The sequence below is a fragment of the Mchenga conophoros genome, linkage group LG3 (assembly GCF_057382185.1).
Source record: "Mchenga conophoros isolate Kocher_MC1m ecotype Shallow Benthic linkage group LG3, M_conophoros_male_GT1.1, whole genome shotgun sequence".
Classification (NCBI taxonomy): Eukaryota; Metazoa; Chordata; class Actinopteri; order Cichliformes; family Cichlidae; genus Mchenga; species Mchenga conophoros.
Window position 1 is genome coordinate 16,411,452 of NC_140528.1, and position 11,855 is coordinate 16,423,306.

Sequence of the window (11,855 nt, forward strand, 5' to 3'; positions counted from 1 at the left end):
GATTCGATTCAACTTAGCCTCAGACAGTCAGAAATATTATAACTCTGATCATTTATCAGTACTGACTTCATCAGAATTGTGAACATCACAGCAGATGCCTTTGTGTGAAAGTAACTGAGAATAAAACACAGAAAAACATGAAGGAGATTTTCCTGGTCTGGCTTTTTATAGCAGATAACCTTAAAAATATTCTACAATGTTCTGCATATAAAGTTTAAATTTCTTCAGTATTGAACAACAGGAAAAATAGGCTTTCTTGTCCGAGGTCATTTAGGTGAAAAAAAGAAAAGGACAGCAGCCACAGCGCTGTAAACAACGGTAGACTGGTGGGTAATAAGCGAATGAATAATACAGAAAACAGAGATTGGAGACGGGAAACTGTTCTTGAAGTACAGAGAGAGAGAGAGAGAGAGAGCTAGCTGTGCATGGAGTGTGATTTTAATAGTCGTGGAAGCAAAACAGCAAAATTAATGACATTGATCAAATGTGAAGCGCAGTTTGCTGCTTCTTTTGCTGCTGGCTCTGTGAATTTTGGTTGGAGAGACAAAACCTGCAGCTCAGAATCAGCGCAAGAAGATGTAATCGCAGCGCGGACCGGACGCATCAGGATCGCTAAGCTCCGACAGCGTGTCCATCTACGAGCCGTCGGGTGAGAGCATGCTAGCGGGCCGTTGTTATTATGTTATTACTGTGCTTTTCGGAAAATAAGGCACTCTAAAAATCAGTCCTTTGATTTTTCTGGAAATCGACAGTGCTCCTTATAATCCGGTTTGCCTTATGTCTCTACCAGCTTTGCACATTTACAGACTGAAATCTTTGCCCATTCTTCTTTGAAACAGCTCCAGCTCAGTCAGATTAGATGGGCAGCGTTTGTGAACAGCAGTTTTCAGATTTTGCCACAGATTCTTGATTGGATTTAGATCTGGACTTTGACTGGGCCATTCTAACACATGGACATGTTTTGTTTTAAACCACTCCATTGTTGCCCTGGCTTTATGTTTAGGGTCGTCGTCCTGCTGGAAGGTGAACCTCCGCCCCAGTCTCAAGTCTTTTGCAGACTCCAAGAGGTTTTCTTCCAAGATCGCCCTGTATTTGGCTCCATCCATCTTCCCATCAACTCTGACCAGCTTCCCTGTCCCTGCTGAAGAGAAGCACCCCCAGAGCATGATGCTGCCACCACCATATCTGACAGTGGGGATGGTGTGTTCAGAGTCATGTGCAGTGTTAGTTTTCCACACAGAGCATTTTGCATTTTGGTCTCATCTGACCAGAGCACCTTCTTCCACATGTTTGCTGTGTCCTCCACATGGCTTGTGGCAAACTGCAAACGGGACTTCTTATGGTTTTCTGTTAACAATGGCTTTCTTCTTGCCACTCTTCCATAAAGGCCAACTTTGTGCAGTGCACGACTAATGGTTGTCCTATGGACAGATTCCCCCACCTGAGCTGTGGATCTCTGCAGCTCGTCCAGAGTCACCATGGGCCTCTTGGCTGCATTTCTGATCAGCGCTCTCCTTGTTCGGCCTGTGAGTTTAGGTGGACGGCCTTGTCTTGGTAGGTTTACAGTTGTGCCATACTCCTTCCATTTCTGAATGATCGCTTGAACAGTGCTCCGTGGGACGTTGTTTCTTTTTGTAGCCTAAGCCTGCTTTAAATTTCTCAGTAACTTTATCCCTGAACTGTCTGGTGTGTTCTTTGGACTTCATGGTGTTGCTGCTCCCAATATTCTCTTAGACAACCTCTGAGGCCGTCACAGAGCAGCTGTATTTGTACTGACATTAGATTACACACAGGTGCACTCTGTTTAGTCATTAGCACTCATCAGGCAACGTCTATGGGCAACTGACTGCACTCATACCAAAGGGGGCTGAACACACACCCCACTTTGCAGTTATTTATTTGTAAAAAATGTTTGGAATCATGTCTGATTGTCGTTCCACTTCTCACGTGTTCACCACTTTGCGTTGGTCTTTCACGTGGAATTCCAATAAAATTGATTCATGTTTGTGGCTGTAATGTGACAAAATGTGGAAAAGTTCAAGGGGGCCGAATACTTTTGCAAGCCACTGTATGAATCCTGGTTGTGTTTACTGACCTGGAAACGATTTTATGTGCACGGCGCTCGAAAATCTGTCAAATGTTTTAGTACGACTTTGCTAAGCTACAAAGCCGCACCGCTTGATGGATTGTTGGAGCATTACAGCTATCGTAGGCAGGAGCCTCGCGGAGTGATACGTCCTGTGCTTCAACATAATATTACTGTATTGTGTGTTTGTTTAACCTCTTTTTAAGTTTTGTGGATATTATACATGGTTGTGCTGAGGATATGTCGGCCAGTTTCCACTGGAAATGCCTTTTGGTTAAACTGTCAGCGAGGAATTTGCATTTGCACTGTTACATTTTTATATAAGTTTAATGCACATGAAAAGCAGCTGCTTATTTAAGTGAAAATACATTGATTGTTTTTTGTTTTTTTTTGCACAAATGAAGTGGAGTTGTAAAGTATTTTGTCTCGTGTCAGTTTCATCGTTATCGCACATTTTCAAATTTATATCGTGATGAATATTTTTGGCCATATCGCCCTGCTCTACTTCTACAACACGCCTTGTGTAGATGAGTTAGTGAGGCAAACTGATCAGCTGTCTTATTGTGTCTGTTGAGTGTTTGGTTTTGTGAACGGCCTCTTTAATGCACGAGGGTGTGACCATCCACATCCTTGTATCTGTCCACTGTCAGCCATTCATTTTGTGCAAATCTGGCCAAGTCTTCCAAGTGTGCGTGTTTTTTTTCCTTCTGACCAGATGCAGCTTTCTGCAACATCACTTTAATGTCCTTATACTGATCACCACACTGTGTATGTGCGCTAAAACAGCAATCATTTCACTTTGTAGTGACAGGTTACAAAACGTCATTAGATGCTGCGTGGCTGTACAAGATAGACTTTGGTTAGCAACAACTCTCTGAGGCCTTTACTGTGAAACAGAACGCTGTCTTATCCGGCTAACTTCAAGGTTTAATGTGGGATTTTTTTGTAATCCAAGACATAATGCCAGGTCAACTCATGCTTTGAACCTAATCTGCTCCAGAGCAAATCATGTTCCAAATGAGAGATCAACAGGTAGAAAATCACAACCTACTAACCAGTAAGACCGAAAAAGAACAAAATAAATAAAATCCCCAATCCTGGAAGGTCCCTCAGACCGCTGTGTGCAGAGAGTAGGAGTGTAACATTTTTCAGCAGAGTCTGATGTCTTTGTCTTTCCATGATTAGCAACAATAATGAACATAGATTCTCTACAACAACTTTATTGTTTTGGAAGTATTAATATATGATCCTAAAGCAGGACACCTGCACTGTAATTAATGACCTCACATCACATGTTTAAATTATGCTTTTACATTTAACCTTTTAATCAGACCAACAACAAGCTCATACTCAATTTTAGCAGCAGTCATTGTGACACTGATGATAAAACTTGTGTAAAATTGCAAAACTGTAAAAAGAAATTAAAAAAAAAAAGCATTTTTGTAGCTCAATGTTGAAATTACAGTTAACTTCACTGGTTGGCTGTTTCACCTGTAACACTTCAAAATAACATGCTAAGGTTTAATAGGTTATAAGGAATATCCTCTGAGCCCTGAGCAGTGTTGTGCTAATAAGAGACGTTTTGTGTGTGCAGTGAACCAGTAAGTTTTGTATTTCATAATTTATTGAGTTTCTATTATCCTTTCTGACCTGCGTTAATGAAGCAGTCATTAGAGCACCATGTCCGCTAGAATAGTTCTGTAGTTTGATGCTTGAGTCGTTGCAGACTTGTTGAAACTCCCTCACCCGTCAAAGCAGCGTCTTTGTTATTCGAGTCCAGCAGATGGCAGTGTTTCACTGTCTGAAGCTTCAGCTGGATTATGCGTTTGCTATGTTTGCCATGTTACAGTGGGGAGGAAAAACTCCTTTTTAACAGGAATATCTAGACATGAGTGATTACTGCAGTGGGGCACTATCTGTGCTATCTATAAGAAATGTTAGCAACAATAAAACTCTGAGGATCAGGGCTCCATTTCACTCCAGTGTTCAGTGGCATTTTAAAAGAGTGAATACCGACGCTGAATGTCTTTGTAAAGCAAAAGCACTTTGTTAGCCTTTACAGAGCAAAGCTATGGATCAATGTGCAGTGAAGAAAAATCGAGGTGGCCAGTCTGTCCTTTCCTAACCAATCACAGAGCTCCTTACATTGCACCATGTGGCTAATTTGCATTTTACTGATATTGCTGGGCTGCTGTCAATCATTTTGTCTTTATATTACAACAGAGCATTGACCTTTAACCTGTTTAATTCATACTGAGTATTTAAAAAAATGTATTGTCATAATAAATTGTGCCTCACTGAAACACCATTTTGCATTAGCCTCTATCACCTGACTTGTCACTGATGATATCACTGCATGAGCAGGCGAGCGGTAGCGGCGGGGGGGTGTAGGTGAAGTTCGTGAAGAACAAAATTCTGTACGAGCGGACGCAGTGAGTCCAATAACCAGGGGTAACTGGAAATAAGGTGTTGTAGGTTGGCTTCCACAGTGTAAAGAGACACTTCTCCCTCATGCTCTAACAGCTGGTAAATCAATTTAGAAGCAGAGTCGATAACGGCCTCCTGAAGCTCCCTAGGTGGGGTGACTGCCGCTGGATCCATATCTGGCTGGTCCGTACTGTCACGGCGGGTGAGGAGAGCCGTGTGAAAATAATAAATGAGGATCCAATCGCAGGCAGTAGTGGAGAAGTGAAGGTGGTTTATTGAACACAAAAAATATGGACAAACAGCAAATGGAGCACGAACTAAACTAGACTGGAAACAACTAAACTACAGAGCACAAACCTGGACAAGAACGAGCAGAGGAGATGGACAGCAGGGAGAACACACGGGTGAGACATGGTGGATACACAGACGGACCAGCAACTACAATGACAGAGGACACGACTTAAATACACAGAGAAACACAGGGGAATTACACACAGGTGGTGGACACAGCTGGGAATAATCAACAAGACGAGACAGAGGTAAAACTGAACACACTCACATGAGACGCAGACCTTCACAATAAAACAGGAACAAGAAACCATCACACTAAGACGCAGACTCGACATAGAGAGAGAGACAGAAAATGACACATGGAACTAAACTAAACCTGCAAAAACATGACAACTCAAAATACTGGGTCAAACTGACCCAGAACCGTGACAGACTTTCTATAATGTTTTGCTTGAGCATGTCCTGCTTTTCTGTAATGTTATTTCTACAGTTTTAGCAGTTCTTCTCGAGGGAAAGAGAAAGATGTAAACATCTTATACGTTATATATGTTAAATAACATGTGTAGTGCTCACATGTAATGCAGATGTTAGCTTTGATCTAACCAATAAATCCTGATTGGATGTTGTTAGCGTTAGCACTTGTGTTTGCTTCCCTGCTGTACAACAGCATTACCAAAATACAACTGAAGAAACAAACTCAGTTATGAAAAGTTTGTGTTCAGTTTGCAGTCGCTGAAAATAATTACACCTTTGGGAATGACATGGAAATGCTCCCACACTAAAGATTGGGTTTTGTTTTGGGGATTTTCCATCTTAATTTATCTGTCCTATTTGGCTACATCTACGACACTGCTATGCTCTCTCTTGCCTATGTTTTCGTGGCTGCTGCTATCTGTATTTTAATATATATATATATGCGCAATGAAAATTCCCGTCTCGCCCCTCCCGGCAGTCTGTATACTTTAAGCTCGGGTAGTTTTTACACAGGATACGGGAGGATTATTGAGAAGAACCTAAGCAAACACGTGACAAGTTTTCAACAGGAATGAATGACAGTAAAAATGTTACCTCACAGATCGTTTTCATGCCATCAGTAATGAGCTGGTTTCAGCTGGACTGGACACACTCAAATGGCAAAGAAGGTTGTGTAGCCTTTGCAGAGAAGATGAAATGCATTCATGTAAATCAAAATGCATCTTTTAATTGAGGTAGAGCTTTGTCAGAGATATTATTCTCATAATGATCATTAAACAGCAGGTTGCAAAAACCTCTTGTGTACCTCTTTTCAACCACTGGGAGGCGCTAAGCTTCATTCCTTTCACACTAAGGCAGCGGTAGGGAACTCCAGGCCTCGAGGGCCGGTGTCCCTGCAGGTTTTAGACGTTCCCTACCCCTGCACTAAGGCCTTTGAAATCTTCATTAACACTGAGCTTGAAATTTCTATCAGTCGAATGCAAAGGAGTCCTGTGGTTGTAGGACAGAGGTAGGGAACGTTAATCTGCCATCATTTAGATTATATGACAACAACCTTCAAATCTGAAGTCTCAGAAATCTGCTTCATGTACAAGTTCCTCCAATAATCAGGGCTAATATCACCAAATTGTACATAAACAGACTTTTACATGTTAAATATTTCTCAAATATGGGGAAAAAAACAATATAAAATACTATATTATTAACAAAATATCTTAAGATACAGCTACAAATTGCTTGAAACATTTGCAATGAAATATATAAAACAGCTTTATTGTCAGTGAGGACAAAGTTATAGTGATGCTGTGCTGGAGTGTTCAAAAGAAGACAGAGACATGAAGTATAAATATTGTATAATATTAAATATAAGAAAGAACAAAGTTATAAAAACATTAATAATTGAAATCTGCAACAATATTCACATAAAGTGTAAAATACAGAGTTAACTGTTTAATAGGTAAAGTTTAGGTCTTGCAGTCGAACAATGATCCCAAACACAGCAGCAAATCTACAGCAGAATAGCTGAAAAGCAAAGTCCAGACCTCAACCTGGGACATTCAGAGAGCTGTGCTTAAATAAATGCCCACAAACCTCAAAGAACTGAAGCAACGTTGTAATGAAGAGTGGGCCAACATTCCTCCACAACAATATGAGAGACTGATAAAGTCAAGCAGAAAACAATTACCTCACATTTGTGCTGCTAGAAGTGTTTCTAGTTATTCACAGGACTGTAGTTTGAATTTAAAGAAATGTGAAAGTGCACTGAAATTAACATAAAGTTATTGCAATTTTAAAAAAAAATCAAGAAATCTAAGAGGAAGAAACAATGTAAACCACACAATTGTTTTCCTTATATTCTCCACACGGCAATGCACATAACAGACATAAAATATTTGCATTTATCAATAGAAAATATACAATTTTTCCATAGTCATAGCCAGGCCCGATTACTGCCAAACCTGTGCTGAATCAATCACTTAAACAGGACCTGTCTGACAAAGTAGAGTAGACCAAAAGATCCTCAAAAACGACACATCATGGCGCAATCCAAGGAAATTCAGAAGCAAATAAGAAACAAAGTAATTGAGATCTCTCAGTCTGGAGATGCAACGTCAAGATGAACAGAATCCAGTTTCTGGGATCCTGAAGGAGAATGTCTGGCCATCTGTTCACGACCACAAGCTGAAGTGCACTTGATCCAAAGCACACCAACAAGTCCACCTCTAAGCAGCTTAAGTAAAACAAAATAAAGACTTTGGAATGGCTTAGCCAAAGTTCATACGTGAATCTGATTGAGGTGCTGTGACCTTGGAAAGGTGGTTCATACTCAAAAACCCTCCAGTGTGGCTGAATTACAACAATTTTGCAAAGATGAGTGGGCAGAAATTCTTCCACCACCTCGTAAAGGACTCATTGCCAGTTATCCCAAACGCTTTATTGCAGATGTTTCTACTCAGGGTGGCCCAACCAGTTATTAGGTTTAGGGGGCAATCACTTTTTCCACACAGGGCCATAATAATGGCCGCCTTAATAATAAATGCCTTGATTTAGGAACTACTTTTAATGTTTACTTGTGCTATTTTGCAAAAAATAAAATCTCTGCAAAAACATCAAAACTGCTGACCATCTGACCTCAATATGAAATTATTAATCTTTTGACAAAAAACATTTAGATTTGTAAAAATAAAGAAACCATAGAGGAACAAACAATGTTGTTTGCTACGTTCTAACATGGCAATCTAAATAACAGTAATGCAAACATATATATTTATCAATAAAAACAGATCGCCTTTTCACTGTTACAAAAGTCAAGTATATCAGTGTTTGTTCAGCTTTCATAAATGTAAGTTTATAAGTACATAGTACATTTTTTGGTAAAGTCCAACTTCTTTTAATACATGCAACACATTTCAGAACATTTGGGACAGAGACAACAAAAGACTGGAAATACTTCGTAAAAATCTGGTGAAACACTTTAAAGCCAGCGGGATTAAATGGGAAACATAAAATGTAATACTAGACAAAGACCGATTGAATCATGAAGCAAAGAATTAATAACTAAATCACAAGTAGAAAATGTTATGCAGATATTATTGGATAGATTTTGGTGTAGAAAAAAATGACAAGAAATGAAAAATGAAAGTTATCTGGTCTTTTTCTTTAAAGAGTAGCCTACTGCAGAGCAGCAACACTGACAAAGACCATCATCACCAATACTGCAGCTAATACAATGATCCAGGAGGAAACTTGAAAAAGCAGGAAAAATGTGACACTGATCAAAATGAATACATCAATTATTGATCAAAGAGAAAATGCATACTACCACAATGCATTGTTATTGCATCGCAGTTTCTCACCATCACTGATAATCTGACGTCTGCTGGACCTCAGGAATCGTCTCCATCACCTCTCTGTGAGGAGCAGAGAGCACTCGTGCTGCACATCCCACCTGTGTGCTGTGTTTACGTGAACCTGAGAGCACAGCTGTAGTGGTGACAGTGAATGTAGCGTTGGTGTTGGACACACTGACAGTGTTGTACTGTGAGAAGCTGAGGTGTTGCTGTGAGACACTGAGTGTTACAGTGGGAGCAGGTCGACCAGTGGCTGAACAGGAAACAACCCACTCTTCAGCAGAGTTTGACTCTCTGACATCAACAACAGGTTCATGCAGCTCTGTGAAGGATCAGGAGATATAAAACAAGGAGTATATTGTTAAAGATACATTGACTTCTAACACATGTAACGCATGAAGGTAAAATTTCTTACCATAAGGATGTGTTACACGATTTATAAACCCCAGTTTGTTAATTATTTGTTCATTATTCATAACTATATACTTAATTTTTTAAAAATTAAGTGTTTTTGGTCAAATGGAATTTCTTTTTGGGTAATTTTAGCCCCTTTTAGCCCTCTGCCAAAATGTTTTAACCTTTCTGTCTCTAACAGTAAAACATCGTTCCTTTATCTTCTGTGTCTGGTGTGTTGGTCAGGATTAGCTAGCTTGGCAAAAAGTTCACATTAAACAATTAAAGTGTGTTACTGTGAGGTGTGTGTTCGTACTATGAGTCACAGCTCGAGTTTTCTTGCGGGTGAAGGTTTTTCACCTCGCTGTCATTCTTGCATAAAAGTGTTTGACCCCTTCAGAAAAAAAAACGAAATTTGGGATTATTTTTTGTTTTGTTCATTGTGTGTATTTGTTTCTACTTTTTACTTTTTCTTTTACTGTGTACAGCACTTTGGTCAACCTGTGTTGTTTTTAGACATGGTTATTGATTGATTGATATGTCTTTGATTAAAATACAGCCTACTCCACATCCTCCAAGTTACAGAGAAGAGGAACCATCTGGGGTGAACTTGTGCACTTGGTATTGGCTGTCATGGTCCCTGTGCCTCTCCGGCTTGCTCATGTTGGCCACAGGTTTGTTTTGTTTTCTCTCCTGCTTCCCTGGGTGGAGCTCATTGTGGGCTCTCTCACCCTTGGCCCACGTATCTGTGGTGATTTCTACACCTGTTGCTGATCAGGCGGCGTCCCCCTTGCCTATTTAACGCTGCGGCACGGAGTATTCGGACTGGAATGTTGAACCTCCCATGTTCGTGCTCTCAGCTCTCCTAAGACAAACTCTCTCAGTGTTGTGTGGCGTATTGATCTAATTGGACTCTTTGTGTTTAGATCTCCCCGGAACTGGTGGCAGTCCCTGACCTGTGATCCCTGTGTGTGTCAACATAAGTGGAAATTGGAGCGAGAGTGGCTGTGGAGAAGCGAGTGTGCGTAAGAAGAGGAGTGGCGGAGTTTGGGCCGAGTGGAGAGCGAGTGTGGATTCCTTCCCCTGGAGCCCTGAAGCCCTGCCCCATTCACTGTATATACACATCACTGTGGTTTCCCTTCTGTGTTAATAAATTGTCAACCCTTTGCTTGCCAGAACGCTGCCTGCGTCTGAATCCATCTGTTAGCCCTGACATTGGATACCTGGAAATCAGTGAAGGGACCATTAATGCTTAAACTTGTACACAGGTTTGAGAGCAACGACCCAAAAGCTTCTGCTAATAAACACTAGTCTGTGTTTGTGATGCAAATGTTTCTGGCTGTGTTCACAAACATTTAGTAAGGTGAGTGAGGAATATTAATACTTATTATTAGATCATTAGCAGACTGTAGAACTTGACTGCACGCCAAGGTGGCAGTTCAGCCATTTGATTCATGTTGCAGCAGCTCATGAGTGAATGAACATCGTGCAATAAAAGTACTTCTAGAAGTACATTTTTGCAAAAACGTACATTGTGGAGGAATGTAGGGAAGACACGAGGGAGCCCAATATTTTACTCAAACGTTAATCGCTGCATCACACAACTGAACATTCAAAGCGCCAAAACCTAACCCTCTCACTTCCCGTTACACTGGGTACGAGTGGAGCTACCTGGTGGTATGTACTTACATTTATTTAAATTTACTTGAGTAGGGTAGAGTCATGCTAATGACCTAATAATTTTATTCAGGTGTGTTGCAGCAGAGATACATTTAAAAGCTTCAGGACGCTGGCTCTCAAGGCCTGGAGTTTGACACCCCTGCTTTACACAAAGATGGGTTAAATCACAGTGCAAAGAATGAATGAATAAATGAAATATAAAAAATAAATAATTATTAAATAGTCTTACACATCAATGTCATTGGTTGACTTTTGAAGTATTTGAATCCTTATTGGGTTCCCTGAGTGACAGAAAGATTAAAACACTTTAAAATCAGTACTGAAAATATGTGCAGACATTACTAGATAGATTTAGGGTTAGAATCAATAAATCACTATCATGTTAATAAGATAAGACACATTGCAAAATGACATACTAGAAAGTAAAAAGGTAACTTTTCTTCAAGCAGCATAGTGGAGCAACAGAAAAAGACAAAACCCAACACCAGCACTGCTGCAGCTATTACAGTGATTGAGGGAAAGTCTGTGAAAAAAACAGAAAAACGTGACGCTGACCAACAATAATACATCACTCATGAAGTACTGAAGTGTTATTAGATCCCAGTCAAATTTACCCAAGTATCATCCGTCTCTAGTCTAGTCTGTGGTATACAGAAAGAGTTTCTCACCACCAACAGATGTTTTTTGGACCTCAGGAATCGTCTCCATCACCTCTCTGTGAGGAGCAGAGAGCACTCGCGCTGCACATCCCACCTGTGTGCTGTGTTTGGACATAGATGGAAACCTAAGCTAGAATAACACCCAACTAAATCCTAACTAATAATGGCAACACAAGAACTAAGCATATATTCAATATAATATAAGACCTCCAAAAACACACACAGTGAACTCAAAATACTGGGTCACAGATCCAGCCCCCGACACATAACGCATAATAAACAGACAACCTGACAATGAACAAAAGGAAAGTCACACAATATATACACAAAGGGATGATAAGGGAAATGGAAACACATAAGGACACAGCAGGAACAAATTAGATGTGATGAGACAGGAGAAAGCAAAACTGAACACACTGAACACAGGACACGAGACTGTCCAAATAAAACAGGATACAAACTAAGAGACACGGCTCGACACACAGGGACCGGGGG